Source organism: Eubalaena glacialis, chromosome 14 (assembly GCF_028564815.1).
Source record: "Eubalaena glacialis isolate mEubGla1 chromosome 14, mEubGla1.1.hap2.+ XY, whole genome shotgun sequence".
In the NCBI taxonomy this organism is placed as follows: Eukaryota; Metazoa; Chordata; class Mammalia; order Artiodactyla; family Balaenidae; genus Eubalaena; species Eubalaena glacialis.
Genome location: NC_083729.1, coordinates 1,411,555 through 1,432,121, shown reverse-complemented (window position 1 = coordinate 1,432,121; position 20,567 = coordinate 1,411,555).

The following is a 20,567-nucleotide window of genomic DNA, read 5'->3' as shown; positions in this document are numbered from 1 at the left end:
TTCTAACAGTGATGCATGGCTATGGTTATTGAAGAACTGACTTAACAGGCATCTCAATTGGTCTTTGCTGCTTACTGTCACATCCTGGTGCTATCAGAGCATCTCCTGCTGGAAATCCAGAGCAATATTTTAGAGTGAGAACAAATTAAGGACTAGGCCCTACAGCAATATTTGGAGTCTGGAAAGAGAGCAATTTCCCCACAAGAGACTGAAAAGAACTGTCAGAGAAGTTGCAGGAGATTAAGTAGACTGTGTCGTCATAGAATTCAGGAAAGAAAGAGTTTCACAAAGAGGGAAGGGCTAGTTTCACAAAGGGTTAAGTGCTATGAAGAGTTAAGTAAGATAAGAAATGAATGGCCTTTGTCTGACTCTGAGATGAGGAGTCGTTGGTGATATTTGCCAGGAACAATTCAGTGGCTTCTCTGGGTATTAATTTCCTAACTGTGAGGACCGAGCACACAAGTATTCCACACTGGAGGGAAAAGAGACCTTACTAGGGCCAGGACTCTATACCCGAAATCTTTCCTTATAAGCACTACCCCAGAATTCTGAAGTATGTAAGCTGGAGGCTCCCTCTACAAAGAGGAGGGCCACTTATTCAGGTAAGAGAATACCTGATATTTAAAATTTTTACGATAAGCACCATCAATGGTCATTTTTCTCCTCACCACCCTAGATACCAGCAACAATGTCTAAAATTACTCTTATTTTTGCCCTTTTCCTGGATGTTTCAGATACTCCTGGTGTGAGCCTTTGGGTATTACACTAACAATAATGGAATGTGAAGTCATCACTTGTGCTATTTCAATGCTTCAGATGGTAAATTAATGCTCATCACATCTCCTTGAGGTAGGTATTAGCTCCATTTAACAAATTAGAACATTAGGAGAGATTCAGTGATTTTCTAGAAACCATATATGCCCGCTTGTTTATTTAAGGGCTGACTCTCCAGGTTTTGGCTCCTTTGGGCCACCTGCTTCTCCTCTTCCTTATTTTCTCATTTTCTATGTGATATCTCCACTAAGTGAAGACCAGGAGAAATGCAAGTCACCCCTTCATCAACAGCTCTTGTCTACTCAGCTTCCTTTGCCAGGTATTTGAGTGTGGGCACCTTCCAAATCTGTTCTCACTTTCTGACCAAATTCCTCTCCAACCTCCTCACTTAGGTGTCTTAGGGTCGCTTCAAACCCATGTCCATCTACCCTCTCGGCCACGTTCCTGTCTCTGTGAGTGGTGCCACACTCCCACAGCTGTGTGGTCTCCCGTGGCCACTTTCACCCCTCGGCCCCGTACCTGCTCAGTCCTCTCATCCTGTTACTTTCCCTTCTTTAATGTGACTCCTCTCATCCACTTCCTTCCATTTTGGGTGGAGAAACCATCGTCTACCACTGGACCTCGGAAATAGCCTCCTCTGAGCCTCTCCAATCCACTCTCTGAGCTAAGCCAGAGTGCTCCTAACAAGATGAAAACCTGATTGTATTATCGCTACTTAAAAATAATCAGGGCCTCTCCTTGCTCTTACATAAAGACCACGATCCTTAATAAGACCTTAATGGATTATTATAGTCTGACTGCTTCCACCTCTGTTTCTAACTCTCTTCTGTGATGAGGACCTAAGCCTCAGATGAAAATGCCAGGAGGCTAACACCTTGATTTCAGCTTGGAGAGACCTGAACAGAAGACCAAGCCCAGGCCCTGACCCACAGGAACTGTGAGATAAGAAATTTGTGTTGTGTAAGCTGTTAAATTTGTGGAGATTTGTTACACAGCAGTAGAGACCTCACACATGAGGGTACCTCTGCTTGGCTCTCTCCAGAATATGATTTCCAGTCTTTGCCAGAGTCCAAGGGGAGCAGGGTTGGGAGGAATTCTGGGGGTGGGGAGAAGGGGAGGCTCTTCCGGTTCCTTACTCAGGTTTCACTCATTCAAGACACATATGCAAAAATATTAATGGAGCCAATAGTAAGCATCAGGCATTACTCTAGGCTCATGGGATAGAGCAGTGAGTGAAAGAGAGACTCCGGCCCTCCCAGAACTTACACAGTAGTCAAGGGAGACAGATGATGGATTATAAACATATTTTAAAAACTAAGTGTAGGCAGAAGGTTCTAAGTGCCAGGGACCACAAAGGACACCAGGGTAAGGGCAGCAGGAGTGTGCATGTTGGATGATGGAATCTGATTTTAAGTGGGTGGTAATAGCGGGGCTCATGGAGGGGGCGTTTGTATAGACACCTGGAGGAGGTGAAGGAGTCAGGTTACCTGTGGCCCTGGGGAGAAAGAACATCCCAAGCAGAGGGACCCTGTGTGTGTCTGGTGTGTCAGTAAGGAGGCCAGTGTGGCTGGGGAGAAGTAAAAGGCTGAGGAGAGGTGTGTGTGTGAGTGTGTGGGTTTGTGTAGGGAGCAGATCGTGCGGAGTTTTAGAGCTTGTCTTAAGGCTTTAGGCTCTCATTGTGAGTAAAGTAAGGAAACATTTCAAGATTTTAAGATGAGGACTGAAATGATCCGACTTACCTTTTATGAAGATCACTCTCATTTCTCTGTAGAGAACCGACTCTGGAGGGAAGGGAGAAGAGTGGTTTGGAAGCCCATGTGGTGATGCAGGGGCGAGATGACGGCGGCTACACTGGCTTGGTACAAGAGAGAAGTGGCTGGCTTCTCGAATCCCAGTAACCCCGCCCGCTTTCAAAGATAACTCGTGTCTCCACTTCCTGAGACTCCTTGAGAATCAGCAGTGGAAATTGGGATAGTTTTTCTCTTTCATCATTTCTGCCCGGAACTTAGTTTTCTCAGATAATCTTCTTTACCTGCTTATCTTAAATCTGCTTTCCAGCTCACACAATTTTGCTTGGCCTAGTAATGCTTCTATAACTTGTCATCCAAACCAAGGCCCCACTGATGGGAAGCTGTTACCAATTGTGCTGGGACTGCAGGCATAAGCCTGTACAGTCATTCCTGCTGTATGCTTAGATTCCACATAGAATTGAGATCATATAGTATTCTTCTTTCTCTGTCTGACTCACTTCTTTTAGCACAATGCCCTCTACCTCCATCCATGTTGTTGCAAACAGCAAGATTTCATTTTTTTTTCTGAGTACCATTCTATTGCATATATATATTCCAGGTGGTATATATATCACGTCTTCTTTATCCATTCATCTACTGATGAACATTTAGGTTGCTTCCATATCTTGACTATTGTAAATAATAATGCTATGAACATTGTGGTGCATATATATTTTTGAATTAGTGTTTTTTATTCTTCAGATAAATACCCAGAAGTAGAATTGCTGGATTATATAGTAGTTCTGTTTTTATTTTTTGAGGGATCTCCATACTGTTTTCTATAGTGGCTGCACCAATTTACATTCTCACCAACAGTGCACAAAGTTTCCCTTTTCTCCACATCCTTGCCAACACTTGTTATTTGTTGTCTTTTTAATGATAGTCATTCTGACAGGTGTGAGGTCGTATCTCATTGTGGGTTTCATTTGCATTTCCCTGATGATTAGTGATGCTGAGCATCTTTTCACGTGCCTGTTGAACATCTGTATGTCTCCTATGGAAAAATGTGTATGCAGGTCCTCTGTTCATTTTTTAATTGAGTTATTTTTTGATGTTGACTTGTATGAGTTCTTTTTATATTTTGGTTATAAACCACTTATTGGATATATTGTCTGCAAATATCTTCTTCCATTCAGTTGGCTGCCTTTTCATTTTGTTGACAGTTTCCTTCACTATGCTAAAGCTTTTTAGTTTGATGTAGTTCCATTTGTTTATTTTTGCTTTTGTTCCCCTTGCCTGAGGAGACAGATCCAAAAAAAATATTGCTAAGATTGATATCAAAGAGGGTACTCCTTTGTTTTCTTCTAGAAGTTTTATAGTTGCAGATCTTACATTTAAATCTTTAATCCATTTTAAATTTACTTTTGTATATGGTGTGAGAAAGTGGTCCAGTTTGATTTTTTGCATGTGACTGTTCAGTTTTTCTAACACCATTTATTGAAGAGTCTGCTTTTTCCCCATTGTATATTCTTGCCTCCTTTGTCATAGATAAATTGACCATGTAAATGTGGGTTCATTCTGGGCTCTCTCTTCTGCTCCCTCTTGTTGATCTATGTGTCTGTTTTTGTGCCAGTCCCATACTGTTTTGATTAATTTAGCTTTCCAGTATAGTCTGAAATCAAGGATCATGGTACCTCCAGTTTTGTTCTTCTTTCTCAAGATTGTTCTGACTATTTGAGTCTTTTATGCTTTCATACAAATTTTAGATGTATTTGTTCTAGTTCTGTGAAAAATGCCATTGGTATTTTGATAAGGATTGCACTGAAACTGTAGATTGCTTTGGGCACTATGGCCATCTTAACAATATTAATTCTTCCAATCCATGAACACAGTATATCTTTCCCTTCACTTGTGTCCTCTTCAATTTCTTTCATCAGTGTCTTATAGTTTTCAGAATACAAGTCTTTTCCCTCTTTGGTTAGATTTATTCCTAGGTATTTTATTCCTTTTGATGCAAATAGATAAGAATATGAATAACTCTATGCCAATAAATTTGAAAACTTCAATGAAATGGCTGGATTCCTAGAAAAAATATATCAATAATTTCCAAAATTGACTCAAGGAGAAACAGAACACTGTAATAGTTCTACAACCATTACAAAATTGAATCACTAAATATTCCACCTTTCATCCTAAGTAGAGAATATTATTATACACCTGCTAATGTCTCTTATACATCTTTGGGTTACTTTCATCTTCTATCAATAGATTAGATGCCCCAAAAGGGCAATTTACTCAGGTCTATCCCCAGAAAGAGCTTTTTCAGGCTTTGACAATTTTAGTGGCTTAGTCAACAAATATTAATTTAACTGGCTGAAACATCAAGTTCTTTAATACAATTAACTAATGTTCTCATTTCTTATTTATACCTCTTCTCTAGAGCTTTAAAGAACAAAGCGTTCTCTTTCCAGTCTTCAACACATGTTATCTTGGAAACATCTTTGTTTGAAGAACAATAGAGGGGAACCAGCTTCCTATTGTCGACCCCACCCACATTCAATGGCCCTGAAATTTAACTTTGATAGCTATCATTTTACCTTCATATTTATAATTTCAATATAAAACATATATACACACATACATGTATATTTATGTAAAAAACATAAAATGTGACTTTGGCTTTTACAGACTATTAGCACTGATTTTTATCTTTAAGATTTGATATTTTTGTCTTGGTCTATGTTACATGTGAGATACTGATTATAATACTGGAATCTGTCTTCTAAACTTGCAAACAATTCATTCACTTGACTCCAGGTCTAATACAGTAAAGTGAGTACAAAAATCAGAAAGGCTTGGAGAAGTCTAGGTTACCCATCTGGGTCTTCACCACAGCTTTCAATTCTGGAAGCAGTGATGTTGTGTATGCAGGAATCAGAGGACTATTCTGGATTGAGACACAGTCTTACTCAACTTTCAGGGGAAGGTACACAGCCTTTCCCTAAACAAAAAGAAAAGAGAAAACAAGAGAGAACAAGATGTCCTTTTGGAAGATTGACACTTGTGCAGTAGGATGATCACAGATACACCAAGTGACGCTGAGCTGTCGAGTGTGTCAAATGACACAGTTTTGCTTTTTCTTTATATGAGTGACAGCACCTTAGAATTACAGATGAAAATTATTCAAATAATCTGCAAACCAATCTGGACCATGTACATCCTGGAAACATGAAGATTTACCCCTGGCAGGAATGAGAGTGTCTTTGCCAGTGAGCGTCCCAGGGAAAGTCGATGACACACAACGCTGTGTGTGCTCTTTGCATTGACTGACTCTCCTTTGTATCTGTGATTAGCACGGTGTCTTTCCTCATGAGAAATGCAGTAATCTGCACTGTTTACCCTCCACGCTCCCCTGGCCACCTGTTCTGCCTTGGTAGCCCTCGGGTCTGCTGCACACTTCCCATTCTTTGTAGTTCCTCCTTTTCATTTTGCCCTTTGGGTTTTCCAGATGGTGTGTCTAGCACTCCTTTTAGTGTTTTCAGCGGACCCTTGCTTCCAGCATTGCTTCTCAGTGCACTGCATTTTATAACAGAGTTAAAAATAGTTTAAAAGCTGAGTGGAAGTCACGGTATTGGGCCAAAGCCAAGTTTACTCCAAGCTCACGGGAGCTCAGTGGTTGCTTTAAATTTTCATGGTTGTGTTTGTACAGGACTTGGGTCTCTGTGAAATAAATCTTAAAACTGAGCTCTCCGGGTCATGAACACAGAGATAACTTGGTGTTTGAACATGGTAAGCTCTGTCCACTCTTGAGCCAGAATTTGAAAAGTCAGTTGCAGCCTAGATATCCTGACCATAACTTATTGTTGGCAATTATTTAAAATGTTTTCTTTTGCTTTCCTCTCTTCTGTGGTTTTCTTCTATGATCAAATCAGCTGATACTTAACAAATATTTTGATGTAGAAAATTCCAATTTTATTCACAACATTAGTTAGTTTTACTGCCCTTCCCCCCTCCTTCTCAATAATTAATTCACATTTGAAACAGCAAATAACTATCTGGTCCAAACAAAACTATCTGGTTTTGTTTGTTTGTTTTTGTTTTCATGTTTACTGGTTTGAACTAGTAGCAATAGGTTCTAGAACAGGCCAGGGTAACCCTAACATCTAATAATTTACGCAGTTATACTCTATTTAAAGTCCCTATTAACCAACTGATCTTTAGACTATTTTTCTTTTATTATAGTTTCATTCATTTTGGTGGATAATCATGCATACTCTTAAATATCCTTTATTCTTCTGAAGCAGTGGCCACTAAGTTACCCTAGATTTACTTCTTGTATAAATTGGTACAGCTAAAATAGAGTTAATTTAGTTGAATTTACATTTTATTAGTCTCTGAAGTCAATGACATCACTTGACTTTTTTAAGGATTGCTTTAATCATTGTCTTTTGAATAATAGTGTTTGTAGGACCAATACTCAACAAATTTTTCATGATTTCATTGACTTTGCCTCCTTCCCTTCTTTAAAAGTGTTTTGGAAAGTAAGATGAATACCTCACATATTAGTTCAGTTCTTTTTTTTAAGTGTCTTTCACATACATAGTGGCAATAAAAATATGGGTCTACAATCTGTCGTCTGCGATTCAGAAGTCCAAAACACACTGGAAAACTATTTTTTGTGTGTTTGTTTAGCTGCCATTTGGAGGCAAACCTGCCATGCTCCAAAGGTGACAGCCAGCCACACCTGCCCGGGGCAGGTGGAAACCGCCATCTTCATCCTGTCTTCTCAGTGTGTCTGTCCTCATGTCTGCAAGGGCGGCTTTTGATTACCTGGGGCTCCCCAGACCTTCCAGGATGTCATGTGACTCACCGTGTACATGCCTTGTACCTTTTCTAAAATCTGAAGGAGGTCTGAATTTGACACATATGTAATTCAAAGGGTTTGGGGTAAGGGTTTACAGGCCTATATTTTGAAGTAAAATAGAATTTGAGTTTTTCTAGAAAATGATCGTGTTGGGTTAGTTAGTTTCAGTATAAAAGAGGAATTGTAAAAATTTGGTCAAGATCAAAATAATTTCTTGAGCTATGATAAGATGCTGACTTTGCTTTTTCACTATTTCAGAAAGGGTTAAATAATTTTAGGAATTCAGAAATTCTAAAATAATATTTACTAGACAATATTTCCCTCCAGAATTAGGGCTTTGTCTTTAACTGACAATCTTACCTCCTTTCAAGTCAGATGATAGCAGGTACCAGAGGGACCTGCATTTCATTTGAGTCCCCAGGTGAAGTCATCATTCCAGAAACAACCGAATGTTCAGAGTGGGGAAAGAAAAAGGAAACTTGGTAATTGTTTCAGACCGCAGATGTAGGGCTAGACCTGTGTAAAATTACGAAGGGGAAACCTCTGACTTTGATCCCCTCCCAATGTTTCTCTCAGCAAACCCCAAAGCCCCATCTTGCTTCTGGAGTAATTTAATATTTCTTAGCTGGTGATTAATTCCTCCTAAGGTTTATTTTCCAATAATGATGTTAGCTTAGAGGAGACTCCATCTAGGGACATTTACAGGGTAAAAGATGGTGCTTGGAGATTTAAAAATGAAGTCCTCAAGGAATGAACCCGTGATGGTGGAATGACCAGAATCAGGTGGATGACATGGAGAGGGACTCATATCTGTAACCTCCTAATTATTCCATCAGGCAGCACAGTCTCCTCTGGTTTATCATGCCTGCTCTGTGTTCTGGAAACAGATTTGACTCACTTGTGCTGTTTTGGTTTTTTCCTCTCCACAAGCCTAATATATATTATATATATATATTTAAATATATATTATATATATTTATTTATATAAAATATATTTATATTATATTATATATTTATTTATATATTTAAATATATATATAAATATGTAATATATATACAGATGTCTCTTTAGCTTTGCTTTAATGGACTACTTAAAAAGATTAAACGAGCAGCAAGACGTGGTTTCCAGCAGGTACGTTGGCCCTGGAATCCAGATCAGATAGGAGCTCTTTCCCAAGGTTAATATATTATTCTGAAAATCCATCTTTCAGACGATCTTTGTGCTTCATCTAAGTTACATAATTAGAGGAAGAGAAGGTGTATAATAGTAGCCCAGGTGAATATTTGATTTCTGTCACTTTTCATATTCATTTTCATTTGTCTTTCACATGCTAACAGTTTGCCATCTGTACAGTCATAGCTGTTGTCCAAGCCAGTGCCAGGGTTCACTGACAAACTGTAGCACCATTGTAAATTCAGGGCATGGCAATGGTTTTAGGCAACAAAAGGGCAAAAGGACATGCATGCAATACAGAGCTTTGGATTAACAGGTTTATAAATGATATTCTTAAACTAGTTTGAGAATTTAAAGGAGTTCCTTTCTATTTGTATAATTATTTACAAGTGAAATATCCAATAATTGGGAAAGGAAAAACAATATTTAATACCACTCTGTTTCAGTGATGACCTGTAAGCAGCTGTGAAAGTGCCCAAAACTTCTAAACTGCTTTTATCTACATTATGGATTCATATCATATGCATGTTTAACTTGCAGGCAGTCATACAATATCCATGATTTAATAGAAGAGAGAATGACAGAAAATAATTTAAATAATGTAAGCAACCAAGTCAGAGATTTGTGTTCTTGCCTGCAAAACCCAAATGAAGCCTTAGGAGGGGAGTCACCTCAAAAGCAAGAGAAGAAATATGGGCAGCTTCTTAGAGCGACGTCTGACCCCAGCTGACAATCAGGGAAGAAACAGGGACCTCGGTCCTAGCATGGCAAGGGCATGAATTCAGCCACCAACCTGGAGGAGCCTGGGAATGAACTCATCCCCAGAGCCTCCAGAAGTGAATGCAGCCCTGCACACACCTCGACTTTGTTCTTATGAGACACACAGAATTAATAGGACATGTTTAAAAAGGAGAACTTTGGGGGGGGACATAGAGGTCTTTTTGCAGTATTCTGTATTAGGAATAATACTTAGGGACTCTGGTGGTTGCATGCATCTCAATGGGACTATTTCCTACAAATGAGCAAACAGTCTTGTGGCCATTTTTCATAAAGGTGCTAATTGTGCATATTTATTACACTTCAAAAATTGTAGTTGTAAAAGTTGCACTTTGAAATCTGATATTATCATCCTGGGTTCTTTTATTTCATTTTTATTGTTAATCACTAGACTAGAAATATGCTAAAATGAAAGAGATGGAAAATTAGAGATTTACCCAGATGAGGAAGAAGGACGCCCATATTTGGGGAGAAAATGAAGGTATTAACATAAACCTAACTTCAGCACCTTCAACATATATTACTTTAATTTGTTTTGTTTTATCAAAATTATACACTCACTTAGATTTAAAAAAATAAAGCAGTTCTACAAGGTGAGGAAAATGGTATTCATTAGTTATTGTATCCTCAGAAGTAGTCACTTACAATTTTATCTCTTTATTCTTATATTTTGCTATTATTCTATTTGCCTTTATATTTCTGAATTTTTTCCTATATTGCTGGGTTGTTTTTTTTTTTTTTTTTTTGGTTTGCTTGTTTCTAGCTAAGATAGCATCTATTGACTTTCCATTTTTGAAGATGAGGCTTAGATCTCTTATCCACACTCCAAATACACCAACACGTCCCCACCCAAACTCCAAAACCATCATATCATTATTCTGAGAGAAAATATCCAGTGTTTACTTCATAATTGTTACAAAAATATATTCATGACTGAGGTTTATAGGTACAATGACTGTGTTCACTTCTAGGACACTATTTGCGTTTTTTACCATATTAGTGTAATAATTATCTTCTTTGCTTATTTACATAGTTTGTTCCAATCTCTAATTCAGGTCCAAGCTCTCTACAGAGGATTCTCTCCATCAGGTAAGCCCTTCATTCCATCCCCCTCTTGCAACACCCCTACTGAGTCCAGGTCTTCCTGATCCATCATGGGCCAACTTCCCTCTAGGCTTGGGGCCCTGGGCTTATCCAGGGAGCTGCATTCATTATTGTGTTGGAAAATCCCTTATCAACTTTCCTGAGTCGAGTCGCTTGCCCTTTTCCTACTTTGGTCACTACTTAAATTTAGATGGAGCTCATCCTGCAGTAGCTTCATAAGAAAGAATGGGTAGAAGGAGGCGAATTATTGACACATATGTATCAGGGTTGCACTTGACTGCTTGTAACAGAAAACCTAACTCTCCTCTTACAGCCAGAGAGCTTAGTTTTTGTTTTTGTTTTTCACATGGCAAGAAGCATGAAGGAAGGAAGTTCAGGTCTAGTGTGTGGTCTGCTGTGTCATCAAGGTGTGCAGTCCAGTCTGTGATTCCATCGTGCATTCCTTGGCTCTGCTTCCAACCTCACATCTGTGTTCCGGAAAGAAGGGGCCAAACCTTCTCTTTACCTATCTTTGTCCTTTTATTTGAAAGGGGAAGGAAAAACCTCTTTGCAGCAGACTTCCGCGTACATCTCGTTGGCACATTTATGTGACGTAAACATTCTTAGGTACTGTGGTTGTTTTCTGGGCACTTAACTGTTAATAGGAAGATGGGGATGGACAGTGTTATGTGAATAATGGGGTCTATCACACTTGGCATGTTTATAATTTTTTCCTATTCTTACTCTCATTAGTTTAACTGGATAGAATTCTAGGTTGGAAGGCACCTTTCCTCCGAATTTTGGAAGTCTTTTCTCTTGTGCTGCCACAGAAAAGCTTGTTGGACTTCTGGTTCCTGGGGATTCTGGAATGCCCCACCACCTTTCCAATGTGTTTTGAAGTTCAGGGTTGTGTGTCTTGATGTGGCTCCTTTTGGCCATCAGTTGGGGTCCTCAGTGAGCCTTCTTAATCTGTGATCCTCAGTCCTTCAAGTGTGGGTATATATTGAATTTAGGTCTTAGATAATCTCCCACTTCTCTTTTATTTATTCTCTTTTCCTGGATCTCCTATTGGCCAGGCACTGGACTTCATGTATGTATCTTGTAATAGTCTTATCCTTTTTTTCTTTTATTTTCCATCTTTTTTTTTGTTCTACTTTCTAAGAAGTTTTACAAGATTTTCTTCCAATCCTTCTATCGGAATTTTTGCACATGCTGTCAAATTTTAATATGCAAGAGATCTTTCTGGCTCTTTGAATCCTCTTCCTTTTCATATAAATTCTCATTCTTATTTTAGGTATGCATTATCTTCTCTTATTGCCCTGAAAATATCATTTTTTGAACTTTTCTTCTGTAACTTTTGTCCTACAAGTTTCTGAGTTTTTCTTTCCTTTTGTTTGGTTTTGTGTCTTTTTTTATATTGGAGGCTATTCACAGATGTCTGGAAATCCTTCCCCTCAGAAGTTGATTTGAAGCTTTATGTAAATGCACAGGCTTGTCAAGGCCTGGGCTGCACTGTGGGCTTGTCTGGCTGAACTATTTCATTAGGGTAGCCCCAGATGCACCATCAGTATGTCCTTCTCTTGAGATTCTCATTCTTCTTAGGAAAAAACCTACAAAATTCTACCTGTGGAGTTCAAGTCCATCTGTCTTGCTTCTAAGAAGGGAGTTTGGAGATTCACTTTCCATGTGTGGTCTCTTCCATGCCCCCTGTGCTGTCTCAGGTCTGTGCCTGCACCCCAAGACATGGGACACAACCTCTTCTAGAAACAAACCCTCGGGGTTCCAAATTGCTGTGAGTGGGTCCATCACCCTTCCTCTTACAGCAAGGGAGGAAATGAATCTACAAGAACCATGACTGCTTCTCATCTCAGACAAACTTTCAAAAGACACTTCTGACCTCAGCCCACCTCCACCCCACCTTGCAAAGGCGTGTGGTCCCCAATTCCTCCGCATTTCTGGGATTCCGTGCCCCACATCTGTCTGCCTCTGGGCTTCCTGCAGAAGGTCATGGACAGTGGGTGCAGGAACAGCTGCCCTTCATCCACATGCTTTCCTGCTTCCAAAACTTTGTCGTCTCTCCTTCTGTTTCATTGGTCTTGTTTCCTTGGGGTTAAGCCTTCATGTGAGCCCTTGACTATCACTTCCGTGAGCTTTGAGAGGAACCGGTAATCGGCCTTGTTTAATAGGGCCCGACATCGTTACAATGTCAGAACACACTACCCTCATTCCGCTCTGCCCCTGCCCTCGGCACAAGGAGCAAACACTCAGCATTTGCCAAAGTAAGAACTGTTTCTTCCAACTTCAGCGTAAAGCAGCCGTCCCCAACCTTTTTGGCATCAGGGACCGGTTTCGTGGAAGACAATTTTTCCACGGACTGGGTCGGGGTGGGGATAGTTCAGGTGGTAATGAGAGTGATGGGGAGCGACGGGGAGCGACGGGGAGCGACGGGGAGGGACGGGGAGGGACGGGGAGGGACGGGGAGGGACGGGGAGCGGCAGATGAAGCTTCGCTCTCTCGCCTGCTGCTCACCTCCTGCTGTGCGGCCCACTTCCTAAGGGGTTGGGGACCGGTACCCAGTTGGGGACCCCTGGCGTAAATCCAGGAAGGCTCTGTGTGAGGTTAGAGAACAGCATTCTTATGATGGGTCCCCCAAATCAGGAAGAATTTCCTGCCCACTATATCAAGAAATGGGATAGAACATTTAACGTATGACTGACCTGAAATGTCATCATCTGTGAGAGTCTGACTAATGCCATTTTGTCCTCAAGAAATGAGCATCTCCTAAGCTGTTTATTTAAGTCTGTAGACTCTGGTCCACCCTCAGCCCTGGGACCCGCTACTCTCTGTCTCCCAGATCACACTCTGTGCCAACTCCTGTGGTTCTAGATGTTCCTGGCTTCACACATCAGCTCTTACTATGTTTCCAGGAGGTATTTTCCACCTCACAATGATCTGGAAACTCCTCAGAGTTTCAGATGGTTTAGCAGATTCTACCTGAGTAATGAAGGCCATCTGAAGATTCACACAAAAGACACCTGTAGTCTTAACGTTTGCTGTAACACAAACAGTAGATCAATCTTAACAGGCTGATCAAATACTCATTCATGTCTATAAGTTCTGAAGAAATGATCTTAAGGAGTACTAAGGAGTGATAAACTCATTTAAATAGAAAATTAAATAGAGCCTCTGATAGTAAAGAACTCATTATTATTTACTCCAAAGCTCACGATAGTGATAGTAGATGATCTAATTGCACTTAAGCTGTCTACCAACTTCACTTATTTAGAACTTACCTGAGGACAGATGTGCAAACATCAAAGTTCTCTAAATGGCCTCCTGAGGTGGTAAAACTTTTTATCTTGAAGGTTTTAATCATAAGAGGGCCTTTCAAACTCTCACTTGGAGTCAACTCTCTTTTATTTTGCACACAATTCAAACAAAAATGTTCATCTTATTCTAAAGCTGTACAAATGGGAAGAGAAAAAGTGAGCTGCTATGGGTAAGTATTCTAATAAGAGAAAACTAAATGGCTAAAAAGACAGAAGGTAGAAGATATATTCTAAAATGAAACAGAAGAAGACTAGAGTGGGCCAAGTGGTTCTGAGTTAGACTTGGAGACATCAGTATGAGCTCATGTTTAGCTTTTAGAGACAGATGGACAGATAGAGATGTAATTGTAGATATGTATGTTTTTTCAGTTAAGATGCATATGTTTATTTCCTACGTTGCCAGCTGAGAGGGCCTAGAAGCAGTGACGCCCAGCAGCAATGAGCTCACCCAAGAGGCAGATCTTGGTTTCTAATACTGTTCTCTAAAAAAAGGAACCAGGTTCCCTAGGGAAGTGACTGATTTCAGGAGTAGGGCAGGGAATATATAAGATGAGCTTGGAACATGTCATGGTTCCAGAATGAAAGAAGGTGCTCAAAGAATACAATTATGGGGACTCAACAAAGGGACAAAGGGCTCAGCCTCAAAAAGCTCCCAATGGCCAAAGGTAAAAACATTTAAGCAAAAAAATATATAACATAATATTGGATTAAAACTCCATATATAAAACAGTGATGAATTACACTTATATAAATAAGGGATTGAAGAAATAAATGAATGGAAAAGAAACATCTTCCATGCAAAAGAATTTCAGATAGATTATGTAGATGGTCCAGCCTCAAGGAGGTGGAGCACTGCCCCTGCCCCTTAAGTGTGGGCTGAGCATGGTCACTTCCTTCCAAAGAAGATGGAATGAAAGGGGGTGGATGTACCTTATAGTGGAGAACTTGATAAACATGACCTCAGCCAGGTGGTCAAGGTCACCACCAACAGTCACAGATCATGTTGATAGCATGGACTCTTGATATGGCTGATGAGGATGGAACTTTACCTCTGTGGTCTTCCTCCCAGAAACACATTAATGCAGTCTGACCACGAGAGAAACATCAGGCTAATTCAAACTGAGGGACATTCTACAAAATATCTGATCAGTACTTCTCAAAACTATCAAGGTCATCACAAACAAGGGAAGTCTGAGAAACTGTCACAGCAAGAGAAGTCTAAGGAGACACAACTGTTTTGGCTATTCAGGATCTTCTATGTTTCCATACAAATTTTTAAATTATTTGTTCTAGTTCTGTGAAAAGTGCCATTGGTATTTTGACAGGGATTGCTCATCAATGAATTTGGTAATATTGCAGGATACAAAATTAATATACAGAAATCTGTTGCATTTCTATACATTAACAATGAAGTAGCAGAAAAAGAAATTAAGAAAACAATCTCATTTACCATTGCATTAAAGAGAATAAAATACCTAGGAATAAACCTACCTAAGGAGGCAAAAGACCTGTACTCCAAAAGCTATAAGACACTGATGAAAGAAATTGAATACGACACAAACAAATGAAGAGATATACCGTGTTTTTGGATTGGAAGAATCAATATTGTTAAGATGACCATACTACCTGACTATCAAAATATTGGTGAAATACTATTAACTCAGCTGCAGACCTTATGCAAATTTTGCCCATTTTTCTCAGTGTTTAATATCCTAATATCCAACCCACATTGTCTACAGCTCCTGTGTCTCCCAGGTCTCCTCCGATCTGTGTCAATTCTTGTTCTTTCTTTGTCCTCCATGATCTTGATGAAAATGAAAGTTGTGCCTAAAGACATGTGATTACTTATCACGCAGTGAAGCAGAACATTTATCTTAGGTCAAAAAAGTGTTCTTGAACACAAAAAAGTGTTCAGTTTTTCTCTCCTGAATCTGTTTCCTTGTGCAAGCACAAAAACTACAGCAATCACCACTCTTGTGCTTGTTCGAAAGGCTGCAGGTAAACCTCACAAACATCTGAAGACCAGTTTTGTTTCACTGCCATCAGGTGCTTCAAAGAAAGAGCTCAATTAAATCATAGAAGCCACCAACTCTTTTGTGTCAGAAGGTGAAAGATCTGACATTATCATGGAGACCCTAGTCAGTTTGGTTAAGAAGTTTAGCACTCAAGATAAAATTGTTTATTTTTGCAATGAAATTAAGAAGACACATTTTGATGGAGACTGGCATCATGGAAACACTGTACTAAATTAAGAAACCTATGGGACAGAAATGCATTTGGAGTTGGTTGTGGTAGATACAAATGTAATTTATATTTCTGTCTAAACACACTGAAATATTCCACAGTAGAGACAGAAAAAATTCTCAAATGCACACACACACACACACACACACATCCTGAATAAGTGAACTACAAAATTTTTGTGATGATGATGATATTGAATACAAAAAGAAAACATAACCATACACAAAAAATAGATTTAATTCTTTAAAGAATTACTTTATAAATAAGCATAGGTCATTTTCTGGAATGAAAAATTTGATAGAGCTCTGATTTTTAATTGTATGAATGTATACTCAGTGAAATATTCAAAAATATTGTGAATACTGAAATGTTATTCTGTCAATCTTGTCTTAGAGAAATATTTACCAAAGCAATAAAAGCTATGCGGAACTGGTTTTAGATGAAGTGATCAGTCAGTGAACTTATTTACATTTACAATTACATTTCTCACTGTTTCTGTCGGTGGTCACGTGACTGACATGACACAACTCAAAGGCTATTTGTGAGGAGGAAGTAAGATAATGAATATATATGTAAAGCCCCCACCCTAATGTGCAGCACTTACCACTGTTCTTTAAATCATTGCTATTATTATTTTTCCAGAGCCTATCTAAATATCTGGCCCATTAGAGGGGTTCAATAAATCGATATTGTCAATTAAGTTTGGTAGAAGCACCCGACTGGGAAAGAACTTTACCAAATTGCTTTTATACCCACCTACAGATTTATACAAGTCAGGAAGTACTTTCTTCTTCTCGGCATGGCCTAGATTCCAACTTCTGGCCCTTTTTATGGTAGCGGTCACATGGTGGCATTCTCATTTGCAGTATTGGAGCTGCTTCCTTTGCAAGACTCTGGGTGAAATCAAACAATGATCCTTGCAGACATGGGAATTGTCATGGGAATACATGGGACCAGGGGAAACTGTCTTGAATATGTAATCTTCTTTAGCATTATTATTATTATTGAAACTTACAAATATAAGCATTTAATGAGCAACATCCTGGAAAATAAAATGGGGTAGAAGTTATGAAAATAGAGAGGTGGTTTCAGAATTGTCTTTCTAAATTGCTTAGGTGCAGAGAGATGGAACATTTTTGCCTAGGATGTCTGACCCCAGACCTTCATGATTGTGACCTACTGCTGAAAAGTGGTTCCCGACAACTGTCTCCCTGACAGCGCCCATCCCCAGGTACCCAGCCGCGTGGACAAGCACTTCACTCTACTTGCCAACTGCAGACAGAAACACTGCATGTGACAGCATCCCGAGACCTCGGGGAGAGACATTCTGTCCTGTCACCAGGGGCCACCTTCCACAGCAGAGACAAAGACAGAGGTGGGAATGTGGGCATCCACTTAGTAGCAGAAATCAAATTATATATAAGAAGGAAAGGAAACAGACCTGTTGTATTTTCTTTTCTATTATTCTTTACAGAAAGTGTTGGATGCCTAGGGGATAGGCTTTCTTTGAAGGAACTGGCTTGTAGAAAGAACACCGTGTAGTTGAAACGGAATACATAAAAATCAGATAGGAGGCCCGGTGTAAACCATCTGGTAGGAAGGGACCTAAAGAAGTGTAACAACTGCCAAGAAAAGCTGACAATAAGCCTGAAAGGAGACCTCTGGAGAGGGTAACCAACGTGGCAAGACACTGAGGCAGGCGGGGCAGGAAGGCCTCAAAGCCACAGGAGGAATAACCAGCCTCAGAAGGCACAAAAGGTAATTTATTGCCAGTGAGAATATTGTGACGAAAAGAAAAATTCATTTTGCTGTGGTCAGAAAATAGATGAGGAAGAGAGAAAAGAGATTCAGGCACCAGAAGAACACATTGTAGTTAGTAATCAAGAAAAGCTGCACTGCTGTTGATGCCAGGAAGTCTTGAGCTCAAAGTCTGAGAAACAGGGAAGTGATTAACACAGGATTGGAAAATCATTATGCGTGAAATCTCCCATGTCAGGCAGGAGGCTACATCAACATGAATGAAGGTCTCCATGATTTTTAAGACTTTGGTGCAGGAACTGTGAGTATAACGCACAAGAAAAAGTTTTAATATTCATATTTACTAATTCCAAAATTTATTTTAAAAGTTACACAAGATAAAAAACCCCATCAATACAGTTCAGAAATTTGCTGAACATGGTGGAAATTATTGTGAAAATGAAAAAACCGGAGAACAAAGTTTCTCCTCATTGCTGTACATCATAAGGTTTAAGAGTTAGAGCAAAAGAAGTACTAACTACATCTGGAACAGAGTCAAATTATACTTTAACTACAAAATATAGGCCTAAATCTCAATAGAAATTACTAAAAAGAAGACAAATCTACTCAGAAAAAAAAGATATCTTGTGGTCATAGGTGAATTCTACCACTGGTCCCATTCTTCTTCAATGAAATTGATCAAATCTACTGAAGACAATAATGGAAAACATGATATGGTATACGTATGGTGATACAAACAATATGGAAGAAACATGAAACTACAAGAGGATCTTTGTATTTAAATATATTTTATTATTTTGGAGTGGAACACAAAATGTGTTCAAAAGTTAAACTTGGGCATGGAATCATAACACTTTATTCCTAAGTCTTTTTTGTTAATCTATTTTTGACATATTATAAGTAGTTACTTATTCATCTTTTCCCTAGTTGGTCAAATACCACCCCCCCAAAGTAATAATTTACTGTAGATCAACACCAGCAAAATAACCATATTATTCAAGACTAATAGTAGGCTGATTAAGATAAGGGATTTCTTCTCTTTATTTTCTTTATATTATTTTTTGGTGCTCTAAATTGCCTGGGTTTTATTTTTATAAAATGTTTGTGTCTCCTTTTTAAAACGTGGATCCTCTGGAGATAATTATTTAAAAGTGTCCCAGTGGAGAGTAGAGGACCGATAGTGTCACTTCTGTGTTCAAAGGAGTAATGTATTTTTCCTAAATCTCCTTTCAAATCTCGTAAACTTGAGAAAACATCCCTTCTTGTTTCTGAGCTGTTGAGTGTCTAAAGAGTGTCTCTATGTATCCTCACACAGTTTTAAAGTATCATATATGTTTGTACAGGTCTGAAGCCAGACTATCAAATCTTCTAGTCAGTGCTTACCATACTTCCTCAAATATATTTTATCTTCTAAGGATAATGAGACAATGATTAGAATGAAAATTTTCTCCAATTCAGTACATCTTTGAGCATTTATTTTGTGTAATATATGATTCTTGGGTTTATAAAGGACTCAAACATGAAGCATTCCCACTCTGTGGAGAAAAGCAGGCACCTGTGAAATCATTCTAGTACAAAGTTGTCTATGGAAAGGGTTAAAATAGAGAAATGACCCAAAAAGGTGACAAGATGGGGAGAGGGTTAGGAAGACCTTCACGAAATTTGTCCAGGGCATTGAAGGGTGGGTAAGTCCTCTGTTTATAGAAAGTTCACTTTCCTCTTTGTTTTCTTCAAAGATTGAGAATGCAGAGATGAAAAAAGGTGAATCAATTAAGATGAATTGGAATTAAAATTAGGATTCTAAAATCTACTTTTTAAAAAAAAAAGTACTTCAGATTCCTTTCCTTTTGAGTGTGAATTTGTATCAGGATATTATGCAACATGAATTGGTCACTTGTAAGCTAAGTACTAGTTATCAATGTCAGGGACTGTTCTTGCTCTGAAAATTATTTTTTCTCCCATCATTTTTTTCTTTCTAAAGCTGTTTTAGTTTCCCTATGTACTTAGATTTTGCTTGCCAAATGTACTCATTTGTTCATTTACTCAATCCACAAAAATTCATCATGCACCTAATTATTGCCATGCATGGGACTAAGCAGTAGAGGTCCATCAGTGGACACCTCATTGGTTCTAGATGCTGAGAACCTTGCCCACTTGAGAGGACAGCAGGAAGACGAATGTCCACAAGGAGAGCCAGCTTTTAGTCAAGGCAAAGAGTAGGGGGAAAGTTCAAAAAAACATGAGTAATTTGGGATATTGGTTTGTCTGGAGGAAAGGAGGGTAGGAGTGTATTCAGGACATGGTGTAAAAGTAGAGATGGGTGATGCCTGTCAGATTTACTTGGTGGGAATTTGTACATGAAAATGGAGTAATATTTTTAAGGTGCTTGAGGAAATACGAATGAAAAGTTTTTATATTCAGCAAAAAAATACTGAAAAACTTAGGGCATGTGCTCTCTTGAGTCTTTCTTGAGTGTATATGTGAAGATGAACATCAGTAAACCAAAATGACTAGACACCTCTGAATAGAGAGACTGTGATGGCTAGTGAGCACATAGCTCCTTGTGAGAATAACACGGAACAAAGGGGTAAGAGGGAGAGTCTAGCCTTTGACAGATGTATCCTTTAGCAGTATAATTATAGTTCAACTATGAAAATGGAGAGAGAATGAGACAACTTACTGTAAAAACAATTTTTAAACTTTTCAGTAATTTTATTGGTAGCAGTAATATGTAGTATTGTTATTTTGAGACTGATATGTTTTCTGGAATAAAGCAAAAAGTAAGTAATTATGTGATACGCTAATTCAATCATCTGCTCAGTCCTTGATAGATT